At 39.1% G+C, this 26003-nt stretch overlaps 1 non-coding gene across 1 annotated transcript; it reads left to right on the top strand.

Moving 5' to 3' along the window:
- Positions 1-9955: 9955 nt before the first annotated feature.
- On the top strand, positions 9956-10028 carry TRNAY-GUA (transfer RNA tyrosine (anticodon GUA)). Its single transcript has one exon. It is a non-coding gene; the product is annotated as a tRNA-Tyr (tRNA).
- Positions 10029-26003: the final 15975 nt, after the last annotated feature.

The following is a 26003-nucleotide window of genomic DNA, read 5'->3' as shown; positions in this document are numbered from 1 at the left end:
AAGTAAAATGTACAAAACTAACGGCTTCAGTGGTTATATTTGAAAATAGTGAAGAAATTCTCAAAATATGCTTCTCTGGCCGTGAAACGTCTATTTTGAAAATGATATTAAAAATCGAGGTACATTTTTATTTATTGTTCAATCGAGATGAAATCACTTTTAAGGAGTATTTTATAGTGAATTAAGCTGAATTCGGTCAAAAATTTGTCCTGAAAAAAATGCATTCAAAAATGTACCGAAAAATCGCATGTTTTTTTCTTCAAGATACAAAATCCGTCACAACGATTTCTTGTTGAAAATTGAATTTTAACAGTTTTTTGAATGAATATCGTTACATTTGATTGAATTAAAGTAAAATGTACAAAAATAACGGCTTCAGTGGTTATATTTGAAAATAGTGAAGAAATACTCAAAATATGCTTCTCTGGCCGTGAAACGTCGATTTTGAAAATGATATTAAAAATCGAGGTACATTTTTATTTATTGTTCAATCGAGATGAAATCACTTTTAAGGAATATTTTATAGTGAATTAAGCTGAATTCGGTCAAAAATTTGTCCAGAAAAAAATGCATTCAAAAATGTACCGAAAAAATCGCATGTTTTTTTCTTCAAGATACAAAATCCGTGACAACGATTTCTTGTTTAAAATTGATATTTAACAGTTTTTTGAATGAATATCGTTACATTTGCTTGAATAAAAGCAAAAAGTACAAAAATTATGGTTTCAGTGGTTATATTTGAAAATAGTGAAGAAGTACTCAAAATATGCTTCTCTGGCCGTGAAACGTCGATTTTGAAAATGTTATTAAAAATAGAGGTACATTTTTATTTATTGTTTAATCGAGATGAAATCACTTTTAAGGAGTATTTTATAGGGAATTAAGCTGAATTCGGTAAAAAATTTGTCCAGAAAAAAATGCATTCAAAAATGTACCGAAAAAATCGCATGTTTTTTTTTCTTCAAGATACAAAATCCGTGACAACGATTTCTTGTTGAAAATTGAATTTTAACAGTTTTTTTAATGAATATCGTTACATTTGCTTGAATTAAAGCAAAATGTACAAAAATTATGGTTTCAGTGGTTATATTTGAAAATAGTGAAGAAATACTCAAAATATGCTTCTCTGGCCGTGAAACGTCGATTTTGAAAATGATATTAAAAATCGAGGTACATTTTTATTTATTGTTCAATCAAGATGAAATCACTTTTAAGGAGTATTTTATAGGAAATTAAGCTGAATTCGGTCAAAAATTGGTCCAGAAAAAATGCATTCAAAAATGTACCGAAAAAATCGCATGTTTTTTTCTTCAAGATACAAAATCCGTGACAACGATTTCTTGTTGAAAATTGAATTTTAACAGTTTTTTGAATGAATATCGTTACATTTGATGGAATTAAAGTAAAATGTACAAAAATAACGGCTTCAGTGGTTATATTTGAAAATAGTGAAGAAATACTCAAAATATGCTTCTCTGGCCGTGAAACGTCATTTTGAAAATGTTATGAAAAATCGAGGTACATTTTTATTTATTGTTCAATCGAGATGAAATCACTTTTAAGGAGTATTTTATACGGAATTAAGCTGAATTCGGTCAAAAATTTGTCCAGAAAAAAATGCATTCAAAAATGTACCTAAAAAATCGTATGTTTTTTTTCTTCAAGATACAAAATCCGTGACAACGATTTATTGTTGAAAATTGAATTTTAACAGTTTTTTGAATGAATATCGTTACATTTGCTTGAATTAAAGTAAAATGTACAAAACTAACGGCTTCAGTGGTTATATTTGAAAATAGTGAAGAAATTCTCAAAATATGCTTCTCTGGCCGTGAAACGTCGATTTTGAAAATGATATTAAAAATCGAGGTACATTTTTATTTATTGTTCAATCGAGATGAAATCACTTTTAAGGAGTATTTTATAGTGAATTAAGCTGAATTCGGTCAAAAATTTGTCCAGAAAAAAATGCATTCAAAAATGTACCGAAAAAATCGCATGTTTTTTTCTTCAAGATACAAAATCCGTGACAACGATTTCTTGTTTAAAATTGATATTTAACAGTTTTTTGAATGAATATCGTTACATTTGCTTGAATAAAAGCAAAAAGTACAAAAATTATGGTTTCAGTGGTTATATTTGAAAATAGTGAAGAAGTACTCAAAATATGCTTCTCTGGCCGTGAAACGTCGATTTTGAAAATGTTATTAAAAATAGAGGTACATTTTTATTTATTGTTTAATCGAGATGAAATCACTTTTAAGGAGTATTTTATAGGGAATTAAGCTGAATTCGGTAAAAAATTTGTCCAGAAAAAAATGCATTCAAAAATGTACCGAAAAAATCGCATGTTTTTTTTTCTTCAAGATACAAAATCCGTGACAACGATTTCTTGTTGAAAATTGAATTTTAACAGTTTTTTTAATGAATATCGTTACATTTGCTTGAATTAAAGCAAAATGTACAAAAATTATGGTTTCAGTGGTTATATTTGAAAATAGTGAAGAAATACTCAAAATATGCTTCTCTGGCCGTGAAACGTCGATTTTGAAAATGATATTAAAAATCGAGGTACATTTTTATTTATTGTTCAATCAAGATGAAATCACTTTTAAGGAGTATTTTATAGGAAATTAAGCTGAATTCGGTCAAAAATTGGTCCAGAAAAAATGCATTCAAAAATGTACCGAAAAAATCGCATGTTTTTTTCTTCAAGATACAAAATCCGTGACAACGATTTCTTGTTGAAAATTGAATTTTAACAGTTTTTTGAATGAATATCGTTACATTTGATGGAATTAAAGTAAAATGTACAAAAATAACGGCTTCAGTGGTTATATTTGAAAATAGTGAAGAAATACTCAAAATATGCTTCTCTGGCCGTGAAACGTCATTTTGAAAATGTTATGAAAAATCGAGGTACATTTTTATTTATTGTTCAATCGAGATGAAATCACTTTTAAGGAGTATTTTATACGGAATTAAGCTGAATTCGGTCAAAAATTTGTCCAGAAAAAAATGCATTCAAAAATGTACCTAAAAAATCGTATGTTTTTTTTCTTCAAGATACAAAATCCGTGACAACGATTTATTGTTGAAAATTGAATTTTAACAGTTTTTTGAATGAATATCGTTACATTTGCTTGAATTAAAGTAAAATGTACAAAACTAACGGCTTCAGTGGTTATATTTGAAAATAGTGAAGAAATTCTCAAAATATGCTTCTCTGGCCGTGAAACGTCGATTTTGAAAATGATATTAAAAATCGAGGTACATTTTTATTTATTGTTCAATCGAGATGAAATCACTTTTAAGGAGTATTTTATAGTGAATTAAGCTGAATTCGGTCAAAAATTTGTCCAGAAAAAAATGCATTCAAAAATGTACCGAAAAAATCGCATGTTTTTTTCTTCAAGATACAAAATCCGTGACAACTATTTCTTGTTTAAAATTGATATTTAACAGTTTTTTGAATGAATATCGTTACATTTGCTTGAATAAAAGCAAAAAGTACAAAAATTATGGTTTCAGTGGTTATATTTGAAAATAGTGAAGAAATACTCAAAATATGCTTCTCTGGCCGTGAAACGTCGATTTTGAAAATGTTATGAAAAATCGAGGTACATTTTTATTTATTGTTCAATCGAGATGAAATAACTTTTAAGGAGTATTTTATAGGGAATTAAGCTGAATTCGATCAAAAATTTGTCCAGAAAAAAATGCATTCAAAAATGTACCGAAAAAATCGTATGTTTTTTTTCTTCAAGATACAAAATCCGTGACAACGATTTCTTGTTGAAAATTGAATTTTAACAGTTTTTTGAATGAATATCGTTACCTTTGATTGAATTAAAGTAAAATGTACAAAAATAACGGCTTCAGTGGATATATTTGAAAATAGTGAAGAAATACTCAAAATATGATTCTCTGGCCGTGAAACGTCTATTTTGAAAATGATATTAAAAATCGAGGTACATTTTTATTTATTGTTCAATCGAGATGAAATCACTTTTAAGGAATATTTTATAGGGAATTAAGCTGAATTCGGTCAAAAATTTGTCCTGAAAAAAATGCATTCAAAAATGTACCGAAAAATCGCATGTTTTTTTCTTCAAGATACAAAATCCGTCACAACGATTTCTTGTTGAAAATTGAATTTTAACAGTTTTTTGAATGAATATCGTTACATTTGATTGAATTAAAGTAAAATGTACAAAAATAACGGCTTCAGTGGTTATATTTGAAAATAGTGAAGAAATACTCAAAATATGCTTCTCTGGCCGTGAAACGTCGATTTTGAAAATGATATTAAAAATCGAGGTACATTTTTATTTATTGTTCAATCGAGATGAAATCACTTTTAAGGAATATTTTATAGGGAATTAAGCTGAATTCGGTCAAAAATTTGTCCAGAAAAAATTGCATTCAAAAATGTACCGAAAAAATCGCATGTTTTTTTTTTCAAGATACAAAATCCGTGACAACGATTTCTTATTGAAAATTGAACTTCAACAGTTTTTTGAATGAATATCGTTACATTTGCTTGATTTAAAGCAAAAAGTACAAAAATTATGGTTTCAGTGGTTATATTTGAAAATAGTGAAGAAGTACTCAAAATATGCTTCTCTGGCCGTGAAACGTCGATTTTGAAAATGTTATTAAAAATAGAGGTACATTTTTATTTATTGTTTAATCGAGATGAAATCACTTTTAAGGAGTATTTTATAGGGAATTAAGCTGAATTCGGTAAAAAATTTGTCCAGAAAAAAATGCATTCAAAAATGTACCGAAAAAATCGCATGTTTTTTTTTCTTCAAGATACAAAATCCGTGACAACGATTTCTTGTTGAAAATTGAATTTTAACAGTTTTTTTAATGAATATCGTTACATTTGCTTGAATTAAAGCAAAATGTACAAAAATTATGGTTTCAGTGGTTATATTTGAAAATAGTGAAGAAATACTCAAAATATGCTTCTCTGGCCGTGAAACGTCGATTTTGAAAATGATATTAAAAATCGAGGTACATTTTTATTTATTGTTCAATCAAGATGAAATCACTTTTAAGGAGTATTTTATAGGAAATTAAGCTGAATTCGGTCAAAAATTGGTCCAGAAAAAATGCATTCAAAAATGTACCGAAAAAATCGCATGTTTTTTTCTTCAAGATACAAAATCCGTGACAACGATTTCTTGTTGAAAATTGAATTTTAACAGTTTTTTGAATGAATATCGTTACATTTGATGGAATTAAAGTAAAATGTACAAAAATAACGGCTTCAGTGGTTATATTTGAAAATAGTGAAGAAATACTCAAAATATGCTTCTCTGGCCGTGAAACGTCATTTTGAAAATGTTATGAAAAATCGAGGTACATTTTTATTTATTGTTCAATCGAGATGAAATCACTTTTAAGGAGTATTTTATACGGAATTAAGCTGAATTCGGTCAAAAATTTGTCCAGAAAAAAATGCATTCAAAAATGTACCTAAAAAATCGTATGTTTTTTTTCTTCAAGATACAAAATCCGTGACAACGATTTATTGTTGAAAATTGAATTTTAACAGTTTTTTGAATGAATATCGTTACATTTGCTTGAATTAAAGTAAAATGTACAAAACTAACGGCTTCAGTGGTTATATTTGAAAATAGTGAAGAAATTCTCAAAATATGCTTCTCTGGCCGTGAAACGTCGATTTTGAAAATGATATTAAAAATCGAGGTACATTTTTATTTATTGTTCAATCGAGATGAAATAACTTTTAAGGAGTATTTTATAGTGAATTAAGCTGAATTCGGTCAAAAATTTGTCCAGAAAAAAATGCATTCAAAAATGTACCGAAAAAATCGCATGTTTTTTTCTTCAAGATACAAAATCCGTGACAACTATTTCTTGTTTAAAATTGATATTTAACAGTTTTTTGAATGAATATCGTTACATTTGCTTGAATAAAAGCAAAAAGTACAAAAATTATGGTTTCAGTGGTTATATTTGAAAATAGTGAAGAAATACTCAAAATATGCTTCTCTGGCCGTGAAACGTCGATTTTGAAAATGTTATGAAAAATCGAGGTACATTTTTATTTATTATTCAATCGAGATGAAATCACTTTTAAGGAGTATTTTATAGGGAATTAAGCTGATTTTGGTCAAAAATTTGTCCAGAAAAAAATGCGTTCAAAAATGTACCGAAAAAATAGCATGTTTTTTCTTCAAGATACAAAATCCATGACAACGATTTCTTATTGAAAATTGAATTTTAACAGTTTTTGAATGAATATCGTCACATTTGCTTGAATTAAAGCAAAAAGTACAAAAATTATGGTTTCAGTGGTTATATTTGAAAATTGTGAAGAAATACTCAAAATATGCTTCTCATGCCGTGAAACGTCGATTTTGAAAATGTTATTAAAAATAGAGGTACATTTTTATTTATTGTTTTATCGAGATGAAATCACTTTTAAGGAGTATTTTATAGAGAATTAAGCTGAATTCGGTCAAAAATTTGTCCAGAAAAAAATGCATTCAAAAATGTACCGAAAAAATCGCATGTTTTTTTTTCTTCAACATACAAAATCCGTGACTACGATTTCTTATTGAAAATTGAATTTTAACAGTTTTTTGATTGAATGTCGTTACATTTGCTTGAATTAAAGTAAAATGTACAAAAATAACGGCTTCAGTGGTTATATTTGAAAATAGTTAAGAAATACTCAAAATATGCTTTTCTGGCCGTGAAACGTCGATTTTGAAAATGTTATTAAAAATCGAGGTACATTTTTATTTATTGTTCAATCGAGATGAAAGCCCTTTTAAGGAGTATTTTATAGGGAATTAAGCTGAATTCGGTCAAAAATTGGTCCAGAAAAAATGCATTCAAAAATGTACCGAAAAAATCGCATGTTTTTTCTTCAAGATACAAAATCCGTCACAACGATTTCTTGTTGAAAATTGAATTTTAACAGTTTTTTGAATGAATATCGTTACATTTGATTGAATTAAAGTAAAATGTACAAAAATAACGGCTTCAGTGGATATATTTGAAAATAGTGAAGAAATACTCAAAATATGCTTCTCTGGCCGTGAAACGTCTAATTTGAAAATGATATTAAAAATCGAGGTACATTTTTATTTATTGTTCAATCGAGATGAAATCACTTTTAAGGAATATTTTATAGGGAATTAAGCTGAATTCGGTCAAAAATTTGTCCTGAAAAAAATGCATTCAAAAATGTACCGAAAAAATCGCATGTTTTTTTCTTCAAGATACAAAATCCGTCACAACGATTTCTTGTTGAAAATTGAATTTTAACAGTTTTTTGAATGAATATCGTTACATTTGATTGAATTAAAGTAAAATGTACAAAAATAACGGCTTCAGTGGTTATATTTGAAAATAGTGAAGAAATACTCAAAATATGCTTCTCTGGCCGTGAAACGTCGATTTTGAAAATGATATTAAAAATCGAGGTACATTTTTATTTATTGTTCAATCGAGATGAAATCACTTTTAAGGAATATTTTATAGTGAATTAAGCTGAATTCGGTCAAAAATTTGTCCAGAAAAAAATGCATTCAAAAATGTACCGAAAAAATCGCATGTTTTTTTTCTTCAAGATACAAAATCCGTGACAACGATTTCTTGTTGAAAATTGAATTTTAACAGTTTTTTGAATGAATATCGTTACATTTGCTTGAATTAAAGCAAAAAGTACAAAAATTATGGTTTCAGTAGTTATATTTGAAAATAGTGAAGAAATACTCAAAATATGCTTCTCTGGCCGTGAAACGTCGATTTTGAAAATGTTATGAAAAATCGAGGTACATTTTTATTTATTATTCAATCGAGATGAAATCACTTTTAAGGAGTATTTTATAGGGAATTAAGCTGATTTTGGTCAAAAATTTGTCCAGAAAAAAATGCGTTCAAAAATGTACCGAAAAAATAGCATGTTTTTTCTTCAAGATACAAAATCCATGACAACGATTTCTTATTGAAAATTGAATTTTAACAGTTTTTTGAATGAATATCGTCACATTTGCTTGAATTAAAGCAAAAAGTACAAAAATTATGGTTTCAGTGGTTATATTTGAAAATTGTGAAGAAATACTCAAAATATGCTTCTCATGCCGTGAAACGTCGATTTTGAAAATGTTATTAAAAATAGAGGTACATTTTTATTTATTGTTTTATCGAGATGAAATCACTTTTAAGGAGTATTTTATAGAGAATTAAGCTGAATTCGGTCAAAAATTTGTCCAGAAAAAAATGCATTCAAAAATGTACCGAAAAAATCGCATGTTTTTTTTCTTCAACATACAAAATCCGTGACTACGATTTCTTATTGAAAATTGAATTTTAACAGTTTTTTGATTGAATGTCGTTACATTTGCTTGAATTAAAGTAAAATGTACAAAAATAACGGCTTCAGTGGTTATATTTGAAAATAGTTAAGAAATACTCAAAATATGCTTTTCTGGCCGTGAAACGTCGATTTTGAAAATGTTATTAAAAATCGAGGTACATTTTTATTTATTGTTCAATCGAGATGAAAGCCCTTTTAAGGAGTATTTTATAGGGAATTAAGCTGAATTCGGTCAAAAATTGGTCCAGAAAAAATGCATTCAAAAATGTACCGAAAAAATCGCATGTTTTTTTCTTCAAGATACAAAATCCGTCACAACGATTTCTTGTTGAAAATTGAATTTTAACAGTTTTTTGAATGAATATCGTTACATTTGATTGAATTAAAGTAAAATGTAAAAAAATAACGGCTTCAGTGGTTATATTTGAAAATAGTGAAGAAATACTCAAAATATGCTTCTCTGGCCGTGAAACGTCGATTTTGAAAATGATATTAAAAATCGAGGTACATTTTTATTTATTGTTCAATCGAGATGAAATCACTTTTAAGGAATATTTTATAGGGAATTAAGCTGAATTCGGTCAAAAATTTGTCCAGAAAAAATTGCATTCAAAAATGTACCGAAAAAATCGCATGTTTTTTTTTCAAGATACAAAATCCGTGACAACGATTTCTTATTGAAAATTGAACTTCAACAGTTTTTTGAATGAATATCGTTACATTTGCTTGATTTAAAGCAAAAAGTACAAAAATTATGGTTTCAGTGGTTATATTTGAAAATAGTGAAGAAGTACTCAAAATATGCTTCTCTGGCCGTGAAACGTCGATTTTGAAAATGTTATTAAAAATAGAGGTACATTTTTATTTATTGTTTAATCGAGATGAAATCACTTTTAAGGAGTATTTTATAGGGAATTAAGCTGAATTCGGTAAAAAATTTGTCCAGAAAAAAATGCATTCAAAAATGTACCGAAAAAATCGCATGTTTTTTTCTTCAAGATACAAAATCCGTGACTACGATTTCTTATTGAAAATTGAATTTTAACAGTTTTTGGAATGAATATCGTTACATTTGATTGAAATAAAGTAAAATGTACAAAAATAACGGCTTCAGTGGTTTCCACAATATCTGAAGACCATTTAATTTCTGAGCTTCCGTGGCTCAATTTTTGGCGCGTTCGGATGTTAACCGAAAAGTTGGTGGTTCAAGTCCACTCGGGAGCGGTGTTGTGTGGTCTTAGATGTAACGTACAAAGTCAAAGTTTTTCCACGATACCTGACGACCATTTAATTTCTGTACTTCCATGGCGCCTTTTTAGCGCGTTCGGCCGTTAACCGAAAGGTTGGTGGTTCGAGCCCACCTGGGAGCGGTGTTGTGAGGTCTCAGATGTAACGTAAAAAGTCAAATTTTTCCACAATACCTGACAACCATTTATTTTCTAAGCTTCCGTGGCTCAATGGTTAGCACTTTCGCCTGGTAACCGAAAGGTTGGTGGTTCGAGCCCACCTGGGAGCGGTGTTGTGAGGTCTCAGATGTAACGTAAAAACCCAAACTTTTTCCACAATATCCGAAGACCATTTAATTTTTGGGATTTCGTGGCGCAATGGTTAGCGCGTTCGGCTGTAAACCGAAAAGTTGGTGGTTCGAGCCCACCTGGGAGCGGTGTTGTGAGGTCTCAGATGTAACGTAAAAAGTAAAATTTTTCCACAATACCTGACAACCATTTATTTTCTAAGCTTCCGTGGCTCAATGGTTAGCACTTTCGCCTGTTAACCGAAAGGTTGGTGGTTCGAGCCCACCTGGGAGCGGTGTTGTGAGGTCTCAGATGTAACGTAAAAACCCAAACTTTTTCCACAATATCCGAAGACCATTTAATTTTTGGGATTTCGTGGCGCAATGGTTAGCGCGTTCGGCTGTTATCCGAAAGGTTGGTGGTTCGAGCCCACCCGGGAGCGGTGTTGTGAGGTATCAGATGTAACCTAAAAAGTCAAAGTTTTTCCACAATACCTGACAACCATTTATTTTCTAAGCTTCCGGTGGCTCAATGGTTTGCGCGTTTGGCTGTTAACCGAAAGGTTGGTGGTTCGAGCCCTACCGCGAGCCCAGGTGTGAAGTTTTATAAGTAACGTAAAAAGTCAAAGTTTTTCCACAGTAACTGACAACCATTTATTTTCTAAGCTTCCGTGGCTCAATGGTTAGCACTTTCGGCTGTTAACCGAAAGGTTGGTGGTTCGAGCCCACCTGGGAGCGGTGTTGTGAGGTCTCAGATGTAACGTAAAAAGTCAAAGTTTTTCCACAATATCTGAAGACCATTTAATTTTTGGGATTCCGTGGCGCAATGGTTAGCACGTTCAGCTGTTAACCGAAAGGTTGGTGGTTCGAGCCCTACCGCGAGCCCAGGTGTGAAGTTTTATAAATAACGTAAAAAGTCAAAGTTTTTCCACAATACCTGACGACCATTTAATTTTTTGGGTTCCGTGGCGCAATGGTTAGCACTTTCGGCTGTTAACCGAAAAGTTGGTGTTTCGAGCCCACCTGGGAGCGGTGTTGTGAGGTCTCAGATGTAACGTAAAAAGTCAAATTTTTCCACAATACCTGACAACCATTTATTTTCTAAGCTTCCGTGGCTCAATGGTTAGCACTTTCGCCTGTTAACCGAAAGGTTGGTGGTTCGAGCCCACCTGGGAGCGGTGTTGTGAGGTCTCAGATGTAACGTAAAAACCCAAACTTTTTCCACAATATCCGAAGACCATTTAATTTTTGGGATTCCGTGGCGCAATGGTTAGCGCGTTCGGCTGTTATCCGAAAGGTTGGTGGTTCGAGCCCACCCGGGAGCGGTGTTGTGAGGTATCAGATGTAACCTAAAAAGTCAAAGTTTTTCCACAATACCTGACAACCATTTATTTTCTAAGCTTCCGGTGGCTCAATGGTTTGCGCGTTTGGCTGTTAACCGAAAGGTTGGTGGTTCGAGCCCTACCGCGAGCCCAGGTGTGAAGTTTTATAAGTAACGTAAAAAGTCAAAGTTTTTCCACAGTAACTGACAACCATTTATTTTCTAAGCTTCCGTGGCTCAATGGTTAGCACTTTCGTCTGTTAACAGAAAGGTTGGTGGTTCGAGCCCACCTGGGAGCGGTGTTGTGAGGTCTCAGATGTAACGTAAAAACCCAAACTTTTTCCACAATATCCGAAGACCATTTAATTTTTGGGATTCCGTGGCGCAATGGTTAGCGCTTTCGGCTGTTATCCGAAAGGTTCGTGGTTCGAGCCCACCCGGGAGCGGTGTTGTGAGGTATCAGATGTAACCTAAAAAGTCAAAGTTTTTCCACAATACCTGACAACCATTTATTTTCTAAGCTTCCGGTGGCTCAATGGTTTGCGCGTTTGGCTGTTAACCGAAAGGTTGGTGGTTCGAGCCCTACCGCGAGCCCAGGTGTGAAGTTTTATAAGTAACGTAAAAAGTCAAAGTTTTTCCACAGTAACTGACAACCATTTATTTTCTAAGCTTCCGTGGCTCAATGGTTAGCACTTTCGTCTGTTAACCGAAAGGTTGGTGGTTCGAGCCCACCTGGGAGCGGTGTTGTGAGGTCTCAGATGTAACGTAAAAACTCAAAGTTTTTCCACAATATCTGACGACCATTTAGATTTTGGGCTTCCGTGGCGCAATGGTTAGCGCGTTCGGCTGTTATCCGAAAGGTTGGTGGTTCGAGCCCACCCGGGAGCGGTGTTGTGAGGTATCAGATGTAACCTAAAAAGTCAAAGTTTTTCCACAATGCCTGACAACCATTTATTTTCTAAGCTTCCGGTGGCTCAATGGTTTGCGCGTTTGGCTGTTAACCGAAAGGTTGGTGGTTCGAGCCCTACCGCGAGCCCAGGTGTGAAGTTTTACAAGTAACGTAAAAAGTCAAAGTTTTTCCACAATACCTGACAACCATTTCTTTTCTAAGCTTCCGTGGCTCAATGGTTAGCACTTTCGTCTGTTAACCGAAAGGTTGGTGGTTCGAGCCCACCTGGGAGCGGTGTTGTGAGGTCTCAGATGTAACGTAAAAACTCAAATTTTTTCCATAATATCTGAAGACCATTTAATTTTCGGGATTCCGTGGCGCAATGGTTAGCGCGTTCGGCTGTTATCCGAAAGGTTCGTGGTTCGAGCCCACCCGGGAGCGGTGTTGTATGGTATCAAATGTAACGTAAAAAGTCAAAGTTTTTCCACAACACTTGACAACCATTTATTTTCTAAGCTTCCGGTGGCTCAATGGTTTGCGCGTTTGGCTGTTAACCGAAAGGTTGGTGGTTCGAGCCCTACCGCGAGCCCAGGTGTGAAGTTTTATAAGTAACGTAAAAAGTCAAAGTTTTTCCACAATACCTGACAACCATTTATTTTCTAAGCTTCCGTGGCTCAATGGTTAGCACTTTCGGCTGTTAACCGAAAAGTTGAGGGTTCAAGTCCACTCGGGAGCGGTGTTGTGTGGTCTTAGATGTAACGTAATAAGTCAAAGTTTTTCCACGATACCTGTTGACCATTTAATTTCTGTACTTCCATGGCGCCTTTTTAGCGCGTTCGGCCGTTAACCGAAAGGTTGGTGGTTCAAGTCACCCGGGAGCGGTGTTGTGGGGTCTCAGATGTAGCGTAAAAAAACATAATTTTTCCAAAATACCTGACGACCATTTAATTTTGGGGCTTCCGTGGCGCCATGGTTTGCGCGTTTGGCTGTTAACCGAAAGGTTGGTGGTTCGAGCACACCCGGGAGCGGTGTTGTATGGTATCAAATGTAACGTAAAAAGTCAAAGTTTTTCCACAATACCTGACAACCATTTATTTTCTAAGCTTCCGTGGCTCAATGATTAGCACTTTCGGCTGTTAACCGAAAGGTTGGTGGTTCGAGCCCACCTTGGAGCGGTGTTGTGAGGTCTCAGATGTAACGTAAAAAGTCAAAGTTTTTCCACAATATCTGAAGACCATTTAATTTTTGGGATTCCGTGGCGCAATGGTTAGCACGTTCAGCTGTTAACCGAAAGGTTGGTGGTTCGAGCCCTACCGCGAGCCCAGGTGTGAAGTTTTATAAGTAACGTAAAAAGTCAAAGTTTTTCCACAATGCCTGACGACCATTTAATTTTTTGGGTTCCGTGGCGCAATGGTTAGCACTTTCGGCTGTTAACCGAAAAGTTGGTGTTTCGAGCCCACCTGGGAGCGGTGTTGTGAGGTCTCAGATGTAACGTAAAAAGTCAAATTTTTCCACAATACCTGACAACCATTTATTTTCTAAGCTTCCGTGGCTCAATGGTTAGCACTTTCGCCAGTTAACCGAAAGGTTGGTGGTTCGAGCCCACCTGGGAGCGGTGCTGTGAGGTCTCAGATGTAACGTAAAAACCCAAACTTTTTCCACAATATCCGAAGACCATTTAATTTTTGGGATTCCGTGGCGCAATGGGTGGCGCGTTCGGCTGTTATCCGAAAGGTTGGTGGTTCGAGCCCACCCGGGAGCGGTGTTGTGAGGTATCAGATGTAACCTAAAAAGTCAAAGTTTTTCCACAATACCTGACAACCATTTATTTTCTAAGCTTCCGGTGGCTCAATGGTTTGCGCGTTTGGCTGTTAACCGAAAGGTTGGTGGTTCGAGCCCTACCGCGAGCCCAGGTGTGAAGTTTTATAAGTAACGTAAAAAGTCAAAGTTTTTCCACAATACCTGACAACCATTTATTTTCTAAGCTTCCGTGGCTCAATGGTTAGCACTTTTGTCTGTTAACCGAAAGGTTGGTGGTTCGAGCCCACCTGGGAGAGGTGTTGTGAGGTCTCAGATGTAACGTAAAAACTCAAAGTTTTTCCACAATATCTGAAGACCATTTAATTTTCGGGATTCCGTGGCGCAATGGTTAGCGCGTTCGGCTGTTATCCGAAAGGTTCGTGGTTCGAGCCCACCCGGGAGCGGTGTTGTATGGTATCAAATGTAACGTAAAAAGTCAAAGTTTTTCCCCAATACCTGACAACCATTTATTTTCTAAGCTTCCGTGGCTCAATGGTTAGCACTTTCGGCTGTTAACCGAAAGGTTGGTGGTTCGAGCCCACCTGGGAGCGGTGTTGTGAGGTCTCAGATGTAACGTAAAAAGTCAAAGTTTTTCCACAATATCTGAAGACCATTTAATTTTTGGGATTCCGTGGCGCAATGGTTAGCGCGTTCAGCTGATAACCGAAAGGTTGGTGGTTCGAGCCCTACCGCGAGCCCAGGTGTGAAGTTTTATAAATAACGTAAAAAGTCAAAGTTTTTCCACAATACCTGACAACCATATATTTTCTAAGCTTCCGTGGCTCAATGGTTAGCACTTTCGGCTGTTAACCGAAAGGTTGGTGGTTCGAGCCCACCTGGGAGCGGTGTTGTGAGGTCTCAGATGTAACGTAAAAAGTCAAAGTCTTTCCACAATATCTGAAGACCATTTAATTTCTGAGCTTCCGTGGCTCAATGGTTAGCGCGTTCGGCTGTTAACCGAAAAGTTGGTGGTTCAAGTCCACTCGGGAGCGGTGTTGTGTGGTCTTAGATGTAACGTAAAAAGGCAAAGTTTTTCCACAATACCTGACGACCATTTAATTTTTGGGGTTCCGTGGCGCAATGGATAGCGCGTTCAGCTGTTAACCGAAAGGTTGGTGGTTCGAGCCCTACCGCGAGCTCAGGTGTGAAGTTTTATAAGTAACGTAAAAAGTCAAAGTTTTTCCACAATACCTAACAACCATTTATTTTCTAAGCTTCCGTGGCTCAATGGTTAGCACTTTCGTCTGTTAACCGAAAGGTTGGTGGTTCGAGCCCACCTGGGAGCGGTGTTGTGAGGTCTCAGATGTAACGTAAAAACTCAAAGTTTTTCCACAATATCTGAAGACCATTTAGTTTTCGGGATTCCGTGGCGCAATGGTTAGCGCGTTTGGCTGTTATCCGAAAGGTTCGTGGTTCGAGCCCATCAGGGAGCGGTGTTGTATGGTATCAAATGTAACGTAAAAAGTCAAAGTTTTTCCACAATACCTGACAACCATTTATTTGCTAAGCTTCCGTGGCTCAATGGTTGGCACTTTCGGCTGTTAACCGAAAGGTTGGTGGTTCGAGCCCACCTGGGAGCGGTGTTGTGAGGTCTCAGATGTAACGTAAAAAGTCAGTTTTTCCACAATATCTGAAGACCATTTAATTTTTGGGATTCCGTGGCGCAATGGTTAGCGCGTTCAGCTGTTAACCGAAAGGTTGGTGGTTCGAGCCCTACCGCGAGCCTAGGTGTGAAGTTTTATAAGTAACGTAAAAAGTCAAAGTTTTTCCACAATACCTGACAACCATTTATTTTCTAAGCTTCCGTGGCTCAATGGTTAGCACTTTCGGCTGTTAACCGAAAGGTTGGTGGTTCGAGCCCACCTTGGAGCGGTGTTGTGAGGTCTCAGATGTAACGTAAAAAGTCAAAGTTTTTCCACAATATCTGAAGACCATTTAATTTTTGGGATTCCGTGGCGCAATGGTTAGCACGTTCAGCTGTTAACCGAAAGGTTGGTGGTTCGAGCCCTACCGCGAGCCCAGGTGTGAAGTTTTATAAGTAACGTAAAAAGTCAAAGTTTTTCCACAATGCCTGACGACCATTTAATTTTTTGGGTTCCGTGGCGCAATGGTTAGCACTTTCGGCTGTTAACCGAAAAGTTGGTGTTTCGAGCCCACCTGGGAGCGGTGTTGTGAGGTCTCAGATGTAAGGTAAAAAGTCAAAGTTTTTCCACAATATCTGAAGACCATTTAGTTTTCGGGATTCCGTGGCGCAATGGTTAGCGCGTTTGGCTGTTATCCGAAAGGTTCGTGGTTCGAGCCCATCAGGGAGCGGTGTTGTATGGTATCAAATGTAACGTAAAAAGTCAAAGTTTTTCCACAATACCTGACAACCATTTATTTGCTAAGCTTCCGTGGCTCAATGGTTGGCACTTTCGGCTGTTAACCGAAAGGTTGGTGGTTCGAGCCCACCTGGGAGCGGTGTTGTGAGGTCTCAGATGTAACGTAAAAAGTCAGTTTTTCCACAATATCTGAAGACCATTTAATTTTTGGGATTCCGTGGCGCAATGGTTAGCGCGTTCAGCTGTTAACCGAAAGGTTGGTGGTTCGAGCCCTACCGCGAGCCTAGGTGTGAAGTTTTATAAGTAACGTAAAAAGTCAAAGTTTTTCCACAATACCTGACAACCATTTATTTTCTAAGCTTCCGTGGCTCAATGGTTAGCACTTTCGGCTGTTAACCGAAAGGTTGGTGGTTCGAGCCCACCTTGGAGCGGTGTTGTGAGGTCTCAGATGTAACGTAAAAAGTCAAAGTTTTTCCACAATATCTGAAGACCATTTAATTTTTGGGATTCCGTGGCGCAATGGTTAGCACGTTCAGCTGTTAACCGAAAGGTTGGTGGTTCGAGCCCTACCGCGAGCCCAGGTGTGAAGTTTTATAAGTAACGTAAAAAGTCAAAGTTTTTCCACAATGCCTGACGACCATTTAATTTTTTGGGTTCCGTGGCGCAATGGTTAGCACTTTCGGCTGTTAACCGAAAAGTTGGTGTTTCGAGCCCACCTGGGAGCGGTGTTGTGAGGTCTCAGATGTAACGTAAAAAGTCAAATTTTTCCACAATACCTGACAACCATTTATTTTCTAAGCTTCCGTGGCTCAATGGTTAGCACTTTCGCCAGTTAACCGAAAGGTTGGTGGTTCGAGCCCACCTGGGAGCGGTGCTGTGAGGTCTCAGATGTAACGTAAAAACCCAAACTTTTTCCACAATATCCGAAGACCATTTAATTTTTGGGATTCCGTGGCGCAATGGGTGGCGCGTTCGGCTGTTATCCGAAAGGTTGGTGGTTCGAGCCCACCCGGGAGCGGTGTTGTGAGGTATCAGATGTAACCTAAAAAGTCAAAGTTTTTCCACAATACCTGACAACCATTTATTTTCTAAGCTTCCGGTGGCTCAATGGTTTGCGCGTTTGGCTGTTAACCGAAAGGTTGGTGGTTCGAGCCCTACCGCGAGCCCAGGTGTGAAGTTTTATAAGTAACGTAAAAAGTCAAAGTTTTTCCACAATACCTAACAACCATTTATTTTCTAAGCTTCCGTGGCTCAATGGTTAGCACTTTCGTCTGTTAACCGAAAGGTTGGTGGTTCGAGCCCACCTGGGAGCGGTGTTGTGAGGTCTCAGATGTAACGTAAAAACTCAAAGTTTTTCCACAATATCTGAAGACCATTTAGTTTTCGGGATTCCGTGGCGCAATGGTTAGCGCGTTTGGCTGTTATCCGAAAGGTTCGTGGTTCGAGCCCATCAGGGAGCGGTGTTGTATGGTATCAAATGTAACGTAAAAAGTCAAAGTTTTTCCACAATACCTGACAACCATTTATTTGCTAAGCTTCCGTGGCTCAATGGTTGGCACTTTCGGCTGTTAACCGAAAGGTTGGTGGTTCGAGCCCACCTGGGAGCGGTGTTGTGAGGTCTCAGATGTAACGTAAAAAGTCAGTTTTTCCACAATATCTGAAGACCATTTAATTTTTGGGATTCCGTGGCGCAATGGTTAGCGCGTTCAGCTGTTAACCGAAAGGTTGGTGGTTCGAGCCCTACCGCGAGCCTAGGTGTGAAGTTTTATAAGTAACGTAAAAAGTCAAAGTTTTTCCACAATACCTGACAACCATTTATTTTCTAAGCTTCCGTGGCTCAATGGTTAGCACTTTCGGCTGTTAACCGAAAGGTTGGTGGTTCGAGCCCACCTTGGAGCGGTGTTGTGAGGTCTCAGATGTAACGTAAAAAGTCAAAGTTTTTCCACAATATCTGAAGACCATTTAATTTTTGGGATTCCGTGGCGCAATGGTTAGCACGTTCAGCTGTTAACCGAAAGGTTGGTGGTTCGAGCCCTACCGCGAGCCCAGGTGTGAAGTTTTATAAGTAACGTAAAAAGTCAAAGTTTTTCCACAATGCCTGACGACCATTTAATTTTTTGGGTTCCGTGGCGCAATGGTTAGCACTTTCGGCTGTTAACCGAAAAGTTGGTGTTTCGAGCCCACCTGGGAGCGGTGTTGTGAGGTCTCAGATGTAACGTAAAAAGTCAAATTTTTCCACAATACCTGACAACCATTTATTTTCTAAGCTTCCGTGGCTCAATGGTTAGCACTTTCGCCAGTTAACCGAAAGGTTGGTGGTTCGAGCCCACCTGGGAGCGGTGCTGTGAGGTCTCAGATGTAACGTAAAAACCCAAACTTTTTCCACAATATCCGAAGACCATTTAATTTTTGGGATTCCGTGGCGCAATGGGTGGCGCGTTCGGCTGTTATCCGAAAGGTTGGTGGTTCGAGCCCACCCGGGAGCGGTGTTGTGAGGTATCAGATGTAACCTAAAAAGTCAAAGTTTTTCCACAATACCTGACAACCATTTATTTTCTAAGCTTCCGGTGGCTCAATGGTTTGCGCGTTTGGCTGTTAACCGAAAGGTTGGTGGTTCGAGCCCTACCGCGAGCCCAGGTGTGAAGTTTTATAAGTAACGTAAAAAGTCAAAGTTTTTCCACAATACCTGACAACCATTTATTTTCTAAGCTTCCGTGGCTCAATGGTTAGCACTTTTGTCTGTTAACCGAAAGGTTGGTGGTTCGAGCCCACCTGGGAGAGGTGTTGTGAGATCTCAGATGTAACGTAAAAACTCAAAGTTTTTCCACAATATCTGAAGACCATTTAATTTTCGGGATTCCGTGGCGCAATGGTTAGCGCGTTCGGCTGTTATCCGAAAGGTTCGTGGTTCGAGCCCACCCGGGAGCGGTGTTGTATGGTATCAAATGTAACGTAAAAAGTCAAAGTTTTTCCCCAATACCTGACAACCATTTATTTTCTAAGCTTCCGTGGCTCAATGGTTAGCACTTTCGGCTGTTAACCGAAAGGTTGGTGGTTCGAGCCCACCTGGGAGCGGTGTTGTGAGGTCTCAGATGTAAGGTAAAAAGTCAAAGTTTTTCCACAATATCTGAAGACCATTTAATTTTTGGGATTCCGTGGCGCAATGGTTAGCGCGTTCAGCTGATAACCGAAAGGTTGGTGGTTCGAGCCCTACCGCGAGCCCAGGTGTGAAGTTTTATAAATAACGTAAAAAGTCAAAGTTTTTCCACAATACCTGACAACCATATATTTTCTAAGCTTCCGTGGCTCAATGGTTAGCACTTTCGGCTGTTAACCGAAAGGTTGGTGGTTCGAGCCCACCTGGGAGCGGTGTTGTGAGGTCTCAGATGTAACGTAAAAAGTCAAAGTCTTTCCACAATATCTGAAGACCATTTAATTTCTGAGCTTCCGTGGCTCAATGGTTAGCGCGTTCGGCTGTTAACCGAAAAGTTGGTGGTTCAAGTCCACTCGGGAGCGGTGTTGTGTGGTCTTAGATGTAACGTAAAAAGGCAAAGTTTTTCCACAATACCTGACGACCATTTAATTTTTGGGGTTCCGTGGCGCAATGGATAGCGCGTTCAGCTGTTAACCGAAAGGTTGGTGGTTCGAGCCCTACCGCGAGCTCAGGTGTGAAGTTTTATAAGTAACGTAAAAAGTCAAAGTTTTTCCACAATACCTAACAACCATTTATTTTCTAAGCTTCCGTGGCTCAATGGTTAGCACTTTCGTCTGTTAACCGAAAGGTTGGTGGTTCGAGCCCACCTGGGAGCGGTGTTGTGAGGTCTCAGATGTAACGTAAAAACTCAAAGTTTTTCCACAATATCTGAAGACCATTTAGTTTTCGGGATTCCGTGGCGCAATGGTTAGCGCGTTTGGCTGTTATCCGAAAGGTTCGTGGTTCGAGCCCATCAGGGAGCGGTGTTGTATGGTATCAAATGTAACGTAAAAAGTCAAAGTTTTTCCACAATACCTGACAACCATTTATTTGCTAAGCTTCCGTGGCTCAATGGTTGGCACTTTCGGCTGTTAACCGAAAGGTTGGTGGTTCGAGCCCACCTGGGAGCGGTGTTGTGAGGTCTCAGATGTAACGTAAAAAGTCAGTTTTTCCACAATATCTGAAGACCATTTAATTTTTGGGATTCCGTGGCGCAATGGTTAGCGCGTTCAGCTGTTAACCGAAAGGTTGGTGGTTCGAGCCCTACCGCGAGCCTAGGTGTGAAGTTTTATAAGTAACGTAAAAAGTCAAAGTTTTTCCACAATACCTGACAACCATTTATTTTCTAAGCTTCCGTGGCTCAATGGTTAGCACTTTCGGCTGTTAACCGAAAGGTTGGTGGTTCGAGCCCACCTCGGAGCGGTGTTGTGAAGTCTCAGATGTAACGTAAAAAGTCAAAGTTTTTCCACAATATCTGAAGGTCTTTTAATTTCTGAGCTTCCGTGGCTCAATTTTTGGCGCGTTCGGATGTTAACCGAAAAGTTGGTGGTTCAAGTCCACTCGGGAGCGGTGTTGTGTGGTCTTAGATGTAACGTACAAAGTCAAAGTTTTTCCACGATACCTGACGACCATTTAATTTCAGTACTTCCATGGCGCCTTTTTAGCGCGTTCGGCCGTTAACCGAAAGGTTGGTGGTTCAAGTCAACCGGGAGCGGTGTTGTGGGGTCTCAGATGTAGCGTAAAAAAACATAATTTTTCCAAAATACCTGACGACCATTTAATATTGGGGCTTCCGTGGCGCAATGGTTTGCGCGTTTGGCTGTTAACCGAAAGGTTGGTGGTTCGAGCACACCCGGGAGCGGTGTTGTGAGGTCTCAGATGTAACGTAAAAAGGCAAAGTTTTTCCACAATACCTGACGACCATTTAATTTTTGGGGTTCCGTGGCTCAATGGTTAGCACTTTCGGCTGTAAACCGAAAGGTTGGTGGTTCGAGCCCACCTGGGAGCGGTGTTGTGAGGTCTCAGATGTAACGTAAAAAGTCAAAGTTTTTCCACAATATCTGAAGACCATTTAATTTTTGGGATTCCGTGGCGCAAAGGTTAGCGCGTTCAGCTGTTAACCGAAAGGTTGGTGGTTCGAGCCCTACCGCGAGCCCAGGTGTGAAGTTTTATAAGTAACGTAAAAAGTCAAAGTTTTTCCACAATACCTGACAACCATTTATTTTCTAAGCTTCCGTGGCTCAATGGTTAGCACTTTCGGCTGTAAACCGAAAGGTTGATGGTTCGAGCCCACCTGGGAGCGGTGTTGTGAGGTCTCAGATGTAGCGTAAAAAGTCAAAGTTTTTCCACAATATCTGAAGACCATTTAATTTTTGGGATTCCGTGGCGCAAAGGCTTCGCGCGTTCAGCTGTTAACCGAAAGGTTGGTGGTTCGAGCCCTACCGCGAGCCCAGGTGTGAAGTTTTATAAGTAACGTAAAAAGTCAAAGTTTTTCCACAATATCTGAAGACCATTTAATTTCTGAGCTTCCGTGGCTCAATGGTTAGCGCGTTCGGCTGTTAACCGAAAAGTTGGTGGTTCAAGTCCACTCGGGAGCGGTGTTGTGTGTTCTTAGATGTAACGTAAAAAGTCAAAGTTTTTCCACGATACCTGACGACCATTTAATTTCTGTACTTCCATGGCCCCTTTTTAGCGCGTTCAGCAGTTAACCGAAACGTTGGTGGTTCGAGCCCTACCGCGAGCCCAGGTGTGAAGTTTTATAAGTAACGTAAAAAGTCAAAGTTTTTCCACAATACCTGACAACCATTTATTTTCTAAGCTTCCGTGGCTCAATGGTTAGCACTTTCGGCTGTTAACCGAAAGGTTGGTGGTTCGAGCCCACTTCGGAGCGGTGTTGTGAAGTCTCAGATGTAACGTAAAAAGTCAAAGTTTTTCCACAATATCTGAAGACCATTTAATTTCTGAGCTTCCGTGGCTCAATTTTTGGCGCGTTCGGATGTTAACCGAAAAGTTGGTGGTTCAAGTCCACTCGGGAGCGGTGTTGTGTGGTCTTAGATGTAACGTACAAAGTCAAAGTTTTTCCACGATACCTGACGACCATTTAATTTCTGTACTTCCATGGCGCCTTTTTAGCGCGTTCGGCCGTTAACCGAAAGGTTGGTGGTTCAAGTCAACCGGGAGCGGTGTTGTGGGGTCTCAGATGTAGCGTAAAAAAACATAATTTTTCCAAAATACCTGACGACCATTTAATATTGGGGCTTCCGTGGCGCAATGGTTTGCGCGTTTGGCTGTTAACCGAAAGGTTGGTGGTTCGAGCACACCCGGGAGCGGTGTTGTGAGGTCTCAGATGTAACGTAAAAAGGCAAAGTTTTTCCACAATACCTGACGACCATTTAATTTTTGGGGTTCCGTGGCTCAATGGTTAGCACTTTCGGCTGTAAACCGAAAGGTTGGTGGTTCGAGCCCACCTGGGAGCGGTGTTGTGAGGTCTCAGATGTAACGTAAAAAGTCAAAGTTTTTCCACAATATCTGAAGACCATTTAATTTTTGGGATTCCGTGGCGCAAAGGTTAGCGCGTTCAGCTGTTAACCGAAAGGTTGGTGGTTCGAGCCCTACCGCGAGCCCAGGTGTGAAGTTTTATAAGTAACGTAAAAAGTCAAAGTTTTTCCACAATACCTGACAACCATTTATTTTCTAAGCTTCCGTGGCTCAATGGTTAGCACTTTCGGCTGTAAACCGAAAGGTTGATGGTTCGAGCCCACCTGGGAGCGGTGTTGTGAGGTCTCAGATGTAACGTAAAAAGTCAAAGTTTTTCCACAATATCTGAAGACCATTTAATTTTTGGGATTCCGTGGCGCAAAGGCTTCGCGCGTTCAGCTGTTAACCGAAAGGTTGGTGGTTCGAGCCCTACCGCGAGCCCAGGTGTGAAGTTTTATAAGTAACGTAAAAAGTCAAAGTTTTTCCACAATACCTGACAACCATTTATTTTCTAAGCTTCCGTGGCTCAATGGTTAGCACTTTCGGCTGTAAACCGAAAGGTTGATGGTTCGAGCCCACCTGGGAGCGGTGTTGTGAGGTCTCAGATGTAACGTAAAAAGTCAAAGTTTTTCCACAATATCTGACGACCATTTAATTTCTGTACTTCCATGGCGCCTTTTTAGCGCGTTCAGCAGTTAACCGAAACGTTGGTGGTTCGAGCCCTACCGCGAGCCCAGGTGTGAAGTTTTATAAGTAACGTAAAAAGTCAAAGTTTTTCCACAATACCTGACAACCATTTATTTTCTAAGCTTCCGTGGCTCAATGGTTAGCACTTTCGTCTGTTAACCGAAAGGTTGGTGGTTCGAGCCCACATGGGAGCGGTGTTGTGAGGTCTCAGATGTAACTTAAAAACTCAAACTTTTTCCACAATATCCGAAGACCATTTAATTTTTGGGATTCCGTGGCGCAATGGTTAGCGCGTTCGGCTGTTAACCGAAAGGTTGGTGGTTCGAGCCCACCCGGGAGCGGTGTTGTGAGGTATCAGATGTAACGTAAAAAGGCAAAGTTTTTCCACAATACCTGACGACCATTTAATTTTTGGGGTTCCGTGGCGCAATGGATAGCGCGTTCAGCAGTTAACCGAAACGTTGGTGGTTCGAGCCCTACCGCGAGCCCAGGTGTGAAGTTTTATAAGTAACGTAAAAAGTCAAAGTTTTTCCACAATACCTGACAACCATTTATTTTCTAAGCTTCCTTGGCTCAATGGTTAGCACTTTCGGCTGTTAACCGAAAGGTTGGTGGTTCGAGCCCACCTGGGAGCGGTGTTGTGAGGTCTCAGATGTAACGTAAAAAGTCAAAGTTTTTCCACAATATCTGAAAACCATTTAATTTCTGAGCTTCCGTGGCTCAATGGTTAGCGCGTTCGGCTGTTAACCGAAAAGTTGGTGGTTCAAGTCCACTCGGGAGCGGTGTTGTGTGGTCTTAGATGTAACGTAAAAAGTGAAAGTTTTTCCACGATACCTGACGACCATTTAATTTCTGTACTTCCATGGCGCCTATTTAGCGCGTTCGGCCGTTAACCGAAAGGTTGGTGGTTCAAGTCACCCGGGAGCCGTGTTGTGGGGTCTCAGATGTAGCGTAAAAAAACATAATTTTTCCAAAATACCTGACGACCATTTAATTTTGGGGCTTCCGTGGCGCAATGGTTTGCAAGTTTGGCTGTTAACCGAAAGGTTGGTGGTTCGAGCACACCCGGGAGCGGTGTTACGAAGTCTCAAATGTAACGTAAAAAGCAAAGTTTTTCCACAATACCTGACGACCATTTCATTTCTGAGCTTCCATGACTCCATGGTTATCGCGTTCGGATGTTAACCAAAAGGTTGTTGGTTCGAGCGCACCCGGGAGCGGTGTTGTGAGGTCTCAAATGTGACGTAAAAAATAAGAGTTTTTCCACAATACCTGACGAACATTTAATTTTTGGGCTTCCGTGGCGCAATAGTTAGAGCGTTCAGCTGTTAACCGAAAGGTTGGTGGTTCGAGCCCACCCGGGACAGGTGTTATGGGGTCTCAGATGTGACGTAAAAAGTCAAAGTTATTCCACAATACCTGACGACCATTTCATTTCTGAGCTTCCTTGGCTCCATGGATAGCGCGTTCGGATGTTAACCAAAAGGTTGGTGGTTCGAGCCCACCCGGGAGCGGTGTTGTGGGATCTTAAATGTAACGTATAAAGCCAAAGTTTTTCCACAATACCTGACGACCATTTCATTTCTGAGCTTCCTTGGCTCCATGGTTAGCGCGTTCGGATGTTAACCAAAAGGTTGGTGGTTCAAGCCCACCCGGGAGCGGTGTTGTGGGGTCCCAGATGTAACGTAAAGCGCAAAGTTTTTCCACAATACCTGACGACCACTTAATTTTTGGGCTTCCGTGGCGCAATGGTTAGCACGCTCAGCTGTTATTCAAAATATTGCTGGTTCGAGCTCACCCGGGACGGTGTTGTGAGGTCTCAGATGTAACGTAAAAAGCCAAAGTTTTTCCACAATACCTGACGACCATTTCATTTCTGAGCTTCCATGACTCCATGGTTATCGCGTTCGGATGTTAACCAAAAGGTTGTTGGTTCGAGCGCACCCGGGAGCGGTGTTGTGAGGTCTCAAATGTGACGTAAAAAATAAGAGTTTTTCCACAATACCTGACGAACATTTAATTTTTGGGCTTCCGTGGCGCAATAGTTAGAGCGTTCAGCTGTTAACCGAAAGGTTGGTGGTTCGAGCCCACCCGGGACAGGTGTTATGGGGTCTCAGATGTGACGTAAAAAGTCAAAGTTATTCCACAATACCTGACGACCATTTCATTTCTGAGCTTCCTTGGCTCCATGGATAGCGCGTTCGGATGTTAACCAAAAGGTTGGTGGTTCGAGCCCACCCGGGAGCGGTGTTGTGGGATCTTAAATGTAACGTATAAAGCCAAAGTTTTTCCACAATACCTGACGACCATTTCATTTCTGAGCTTCCTTGGCTCCATGGTTAGCGCGTTCGGATGTTAACCAAAAGGTTGGTGGTTCAAGCCCACCCGGGAGCGGTGTTGTGGGGTCCCAGATGTAACGTAAAGCGCAAAGTTTTTCCACAATACCTGACGACCACTTAATTTTTGGGCTTCCGTGGCGCAATGGTTAGCGCGTTCGGCTGTTTACCGAAAGGTTGGTGGTTCGAGCCCATCCGGGAGCGGTGTTGTGAGGTCTCAGATTTGACGTAAAAAGTCAAAGTTTTTCCACAATACCTGACGACCATTTCATTTCTGAGCTTCCTTGGCTCCATGGATAGCGCGTTCGGATGTTAAACAA

Source organism: Phalangium opilio, unplaced genomic scaffold (genome assembly GCF_054372755.1).
Source record: "Phalangium opilio isolate 3A_F unplaced genomic scaffold, DU_Popi_V2 ptg000329l_1, whole genome shotgun sequence".
Classification (NCBI taxonomy): domain Eukaryota; kingdom Metazoa; phylum Arthropoda; class Arachnida; order Opiliones; family Phalangiidae; genus Phalangium; species Phalangium opilio.
The sequence above is the reverse complement of the archived record's forward strand: the minus strand, read 5'-3'. Positions and strand labels throughout refer to the sequence as shown.